Source organism: Schistocerca gregaria, chromosome 7 (genome assembly GCF_023897955.1).
Source record: "Schistocerca gregaria isolate iqSchGreg1 chromosome 7, iqSchGreg1.2, whole genome shotgun sequence".
NCBI lineage: Eukaryota > Metazoa > Arthropoda > Insecta > Orthoptera > Acrididae > Schistocerca > Schistocerca gregaria.
The window spans coordinates 445,189,079-445,195,775 of record NC_064926.1 but is presented as its reverse complement, the minus strand read 5'-3'; the positions used below and the strand labels follow the sequence as shown (position 1 = coordinate 445,195,775).

Genomic DNA, 6,697 nt, shown 5'->3' with positions numbered 1-6,697 from the left:
TCTACATGAACTGTGAAACGTAAGAAATGGTTCAAATGGCTCTGAGCACTAAGGTACTTAACAACTATGGTCATCAGTCCCCTAGAACTTAGAACTACTTAAACCTAACTAACCTAAGGAGAGCACACAACACGCAGTCAACACGAGGCAGAGAAAATCCCTGACCCCGACGGGAATCGAACCCAGGAACGCGAACGCGGGAAGCGAGAACGCTACCGAACGACCAAGAGCTGCGGACTGTGAAGCGTACCCTGCCGTCCAAGATCGAGTGCCACAATGTGAGCAAATTCACCATGAGATGGGGAACCTCACAGGCGTCTGTTGTCTATTGAGACCTAGGCGCTGTAGTGTGCGAGTGAGACAGATGAGAACCTACGTAATAGGGAAACCCACTAGATGCCCTCTGTGGGCAAGGAGACCTAGCAGAGTTAAATATGGCGGACATAAGATCTGCCATACAGAGAAACATTTATGATAACTATTTAATCTGTAGTAATGCAGGGAATCAAGCAACAGTTCAAAAATGGTTCAAATGGCTCTGAGCACTGTGGGACTTAACTGCTAAGGTCATCAGTCCCCTAGAACTTAGAACTACTTAAACCTAACTAACGTAAGGACATCACACACATCCATGCCCGAGGCAGGATTCGAACCTGCGACCGTAGCGGTCGCGCGGTTCAAGACTGAAGCGCCTAGAACCGCTCGACCACTCCGCCCGGCCAAGCAACAATAATTTTAATCTGCCATTCTCCATAAATTTTCATGGTGATCCCAATAAAACTGGAATATTGATCATATCTATAATAGTTTAGTATTTTCTGTTAGAGTGAAATTAAAAAGTTTTGTAACAAAGACCGGAATAGTAAAATCTTAACGCTTTGGTCGATCTTAACGATCGGCATTTCATATAAAAGCGCATAATCAAAGTGACAAACGATATAAATGTCAACTCTGTAACTTTATTTGTTCAAAAGCTACAGTAAATTTAAATTGTCAGTACTGACAGTTAAGCATCAGATCATCATTTCCTCCACACACATCACCTTGAAAGATGACAACTTGACACCTTATAGAATAATTTGGTAATAGAATATTTGTTGTAAGGTTTAGTGCTTAATACTTAACCTTGTTCCTTATTTATTTATCAGAAAGCGCATTGGTGCAAGGCTACAGGCCGCGACATTCAAATTTAAGAAGGAATTTGTGCTGTTTTTATGTAAAAGAATTTAAAGTTTCTTATATAACGGATATTGGGCAAAGGCCATTCCACAGTGGATATACCTGTTCCCGTCAGATCACCGAAGTTAAGCGCTGTCGAGCGTGGCCAGCACTTGGATGGGTGACCATCCGGATCGCCATGTGCTGTTGCCCTTTTCCGAGGTACACTCAGCCTCGCGATGCCAAAGGAGGAGCTACTCGACCGATAGTAGCGGCTCCAGTCAAAGAAAACCATCGTAACTACCGGGAGAGCGGTGTGCTGACCACATGCCCCTCCTATCCGCAACCTCACTTGAGGATGACGCGGCGGTCGGATGCTCCCGATGGGACACTTTTAGCCTGATGACGGATATTATTGTTAATGTATTTAGAACGTGAAAGTGGCCAAGCTTTGATTATCTAAATATGTTAAAATGTTAAATAGTGTAGAATAAGTTGTAGCGAATCAGATGGACGGCTTCGGGAAAGGGAACTGCCCTAGTCAGTTGATCGAGGATATTCCGGGCGCGAGAAACGCGACCGGAGACGGGTAGAGACACAGTGTTGGTGCAGACGCGAAAGCGGACATTTCGGCTGGAGACATCAATGGGGACAGTTCGGATTTAGACGCGAAAGCGGACTGTCGGTATTTAGGCAGGTGGGAAGTGAAACGACTTGGAAAATTTCGTGTTGTGTGGTATCGCGGGACTTAGTCTCTTGAGGGGTGAGCAGCCGCGCGCCTGGTGTGTACTCCTTACTTTTCAAGTAAATAACTTCTATTTCGCGATTAAATTGTGACGTTTCAAAGACTGTCACTGTAGCAGTAACTGCTGTTGTAAATTTTTGGGTAAGAAAGCTAAGTGACCTTGATGTTATGCATTGTGGGCGCCCAGCTGCGACAGTCGCCTGGAGAAAAAGCCATTAGCTGGAGAAAAGAGAGGCCATTAACCTCGCTATTCACATTCCTTTGTAGAAAGCGTCACAAATATGACACGCTATTACTTGGAAACATATGATTACACTGTGGAGCTAGTACTTTGTGCTACTTACTGAAATACTTATGAATGGATGGAAAATATTTTTACATCTGCACACCTTTTTACGACAACTGTCTTTCTACAAGATTTGAGAGGATTTCTATTGACTTATGAAATGCTACATGGCTATTGAATGATGTTTCTATGCTTTGCTTTGTACATATGTTGCTTCTTTTATTTGATATCTGGTTTCCAGCTATGTTGCAGCATTGGTTTTACAAAATAAAATTAACACATTTGCTAATGTGAACACTTTCTGTCAATAAATCTATTAAATAATATTTTTGTGATCCACATTCTTCGAAAAAGGAGGACTTGGAAAGGAAAGAACTAAAAGAAGGGATTAATAACAGCAACTGCATACTTTTCAACTACTTGGTAATTTTTTTAGTAAAATCACTTGTTGTGGTGCACCACTTTAATTACATAGATATTAAGATGTGAATAGATATTTTCCTTAACTGTATTGTTGTCTTTAATGTAGTATTTTTCTGCTTGAGCTATGTCATACTTAAGTAAAAGTTATTGCATTTGATGCTGCTGTTTGCCAGGCATAGTGCCACTGAATTTCACGTTGTATTACTCTGTTAAACCAGTTTTACTACTGATTTATTTTTCTTGTTTGCTGCACATTGCCTTATATTACTTGTAATGTTGCATTTGCTTTGCTATTTTAGATATACTGCTGCTTGCTTTGCCAATTGCATTTTTTGGCATTGCGTTTTTTTTTGTTGCTGCTGCATTGCTTCGTCCCTTAGTATATCTGAGCTTAGTAGGTTTAAGTTAACTTAAGAGCGGTAGACTATATAAAAGAATGAGTTGTGATGGATTGGAAGAAATGCATTGAGAAGTTATGTGAAAAAAGTTTCTAAAAAAAAAGGACTGTACTATGAAGAATAATTGTTTTCAAAGAGGATATCAATAGAATACTGAAAGCAGGTATAGATAGGACTTTTGGGAGTACTGATGAACTAAGAAGTAAAGAAAGTTTTGTTTGCTAAATACTGCAGTAAAACAAACCCTGTCCTTCCCTTTTGTGTAATCCAGCTATGTGTTTGTGTACCATTGTCTTCTTCCTGTCTTTATGTGTTTATCTGAGAAGAGTTATGTTGTAAAATTTTTCTAATAATATGTTATTTACTTTGGAAATATGTTTTCATATTATTTATTCTCTTTTCTGTTAATGCTCATGTGTGATCTTTTGCGTAATTACATATGTCATAATTCCTGTAACATTGATGTATATGTTATTTCGATTCTTTTGTAAAGCCAGTATTACTACAAATGTTATCTCTATTATTATGTTTTTCAGTGATGTTTTCTGTACCTTTGTAATTGTATTCTCACATTATAATATTGTAATTGACACCAGTTCATCAAATTAAATAACTTGTAAGCATTCATTTCTGTGCACACAATTCTGTTGGTCATAGTATATGCACAATATGTGAGACGTTGTAGCTGTTAGTGTTTGCACGTGTGTTAACAAGTCAGCTAGGGACTGGTTAAAAGCATTGCTGGTGCTAAGGACAATTCCTAAACCTTTGTAAGTGACCAAGTGGTGGTTTATATACTTGCTATATTGTCCGGAAGACTCTTCGATGGTGATTGTGCACCTCCACAGTCGCAACATACTGCTGCTTGCCGTCTCTACAAGCTCTGCAGTGGGTCTGCACCTTTGATGGCTCACCAATACCATACTATCTACCAGGACTACAGTGGGTCTGCCCTGTGATGACCTACCTACCAATATTCTTCAAACCTTAGAGTGACTCTGCTATGGGTTTGCTCTGTTGTGGCCCATTACCTGTCTACATGTCAAGAGGCAGCACTGTCTTTCCATTGGAAGGACAACACTAGTTCTTCAAGATTGCATGGAAATCCCCTAATTCCATGTTCATTTTCTTTTACTACTCAGACTTCGAGAAAAAAATGAATACTCTAATTACTATTGTGGTAAATTATCAGGACTGTCTTTCAAAGAACAATTTTTGATTTTGACCATCGTAGCATCAATAAGTGTGTGCATTTTATATCTTTGTTATTTTAATTATGAAACATTTTCATAAATATGTATTGGCCACTGCCCAAAACAATTTGTAAAATTTTTGTGGGGAGCGTGGTGGCTATGTAGGTAGGTTGTTTAGGTTTTTATTTTGGTAATGCCGTGTAGCATTCTATATGAAAAGCACTGACTGTGCTGTGTGAAGTCAGTGACTGGTCTGCATTGTTGGAATATTTGCTATTGTAGTGTCGGGCAGTTGGATATGAACAGCACATATCGTTGTGCAGTTGGAGGTGACCTGCCAGCAGTGGTGGATGTGGCGAGAGAGATGGCAGAATTTTGACAGCTGACGACCTGGATGTGTGTCCATCAGATAGAGTAAATTTGTAATACAGTATGTCATGAACTGATATATATTTATGACTACTTTTGAACATTATTAATGTACATACATTGTTTGCTCTGTATCAAAATCTTCCATTTGCTAACTATGCCTATCAGAAGTTAGTGGCTTCAATAGTTACGATCTTTTATTTAACTGCCAGTACTGGCGCTCTAATTATTGTAGTAGTTCGAGTAATGAAGATAATTGGGAGGTAAGTGATTCATGAAAGGTATAGGTTGTTGTCAGTCAGGGCCATTCTTTTGTAGGGATTATTGAAAGTCAGATTGCATTGCGCTGAAAATATTGTGTGTCAGTTTAGTGTTGATCAGTATAAGTAAAAAGAGAAATGTCTGAGTAGGTTCAGTTCTGCACAGCTGTTTGAAAATCAGATGATGTAAGAGGTTTATCAGCACTGTAATTCATATATTTTCTAAGGGAACTTTCAGTATATTATGTTGAAAAGTAATAAACTTCGAATTAACAGGTAATGAAACATGTACTTAATGTGTGTGTCTTCCAGCTGTCCTTCCCAAAACACTCAGTCATTATACTGTGCAAGATATGACATACTGTCAAAAAGAAGTGCACAAATACCTAAATAACTACATAGCATCTGTTAGCTAATAGAAAATATATAAACTTCATCATATGAAAATAAAAACTTCATTATTAATATTACAATATATTTCGTGTAACTATTTATCATCATTTATTATCATCTGCAAAAAATAGACACTTCATTATTCATTATTCACAATACCATTTTCTTCATACAACTATTCATTGTCATTCAGTATTTCATCGTGGTCTCGCGGTAGCGTTCTCGCTTCCCGAGCACGGGGTCCCGGGTTCGATTCCCGGCGGGGTCAGGGATTTTTCACCTGCCTCGTGATGACTGGGTGTTTGTGTCGTCTTCATCATCATCATCATCAATCATCAATCATCCCCATTACGGTCGGAGGAAGGCAATGGCAAACCACCTCCACTAGGACCTTGCCTAGTATGGCGGCGCGGGTCTCCCGCGTCGCTCCCCTACGCTCGGTAAACGGAGTATGGGACTCATCATCATCATCACAGTTTCTTACTTGTAGCATATTTTATCACTAAAATTAACATGTGTAGTTTTCTCTGACAGCCTGCCACAATCACCTCATATTCTGAAAGTAAAATAATTAATCAAGCCCTCTATCATATGGTGTGTATAAAATATTCTTGTTAATGATTGTTAACTCTGATCTATTTACGTTTCATGACAAAGTATTACATCTTCTTTCTTTCATTCAGATGACGAAATGGATCTCAGCACTAGGCACTTAACAACTGAGGTCATCAGTCCCCTAGAACGTAGAACTACTGAAACCTAACTAACCTAAGGACATCACACACATCCATACCCGAGGCAGGATTCGAACCTGCGACCGTAGCAGTTGTGTGGTTCTGGAATGAATCACCTAGAACTTCTTGGTCACCACGGCCAGCCCTGATGGCAAAATTTGCATTTCATAGTAAACCACTGTGGTTGTTTAATATATTTCTTTTATATGGAAAATGATGAATATGGATTAACATCTTGCTTTTAATTCATATACCCATTAAATGAAAACTTGTCTCTACTGATATGGTTAAGCATACAGCATAGTATAACAGAAAATGTATTAGGTCAAAATCATAGACAATTTTCATTTGCAAGAATGTACACACAATATCATACAGTTGAAAAAAAGTGTAGAATAGTCAAGATTTCATAGTGCATACAGAGGAAATTGTACTTTTGATAGGAAAACCATCATATATACATAAAACATTGAAAATGCACACTGACTGATATAAAAAGACAAGAAAAGTGACCTGTTAACCTTACCTTGCTAGGCACTTGCCAAGAGAAAATACGATTATCATCAGTAAGTGGTCACATAGATATAAGTGCATATGTGGTCACATAAATATCAGGAAACGGCATTACAGTGTGATAAATAATAAAGTATGTTCATTCAATAAAGGGTTTAATATTGTAAATAGGCTGATTGCCCTTGGTTTTTCTTGTTTTCAAATATTCTAAATGTACTACATTGG

At 38.5% G+C, this 6,697-nt stretch overlaps 1 pseudogene; it reads left to right on the top strand.

Annotated features, from left to right (window-relative positions):
• The first annotated feature begins 1,253 nt into the window (after positions 1-1,253).
• On the top strand, positions 1,254-1,371 carry LOC126282585 (5S ribosomal RNA; annotated as a pseudogene).
• The last annotated feature ends 5,326 nt before the right edge of the window (positions 1,372-6,697 follow it).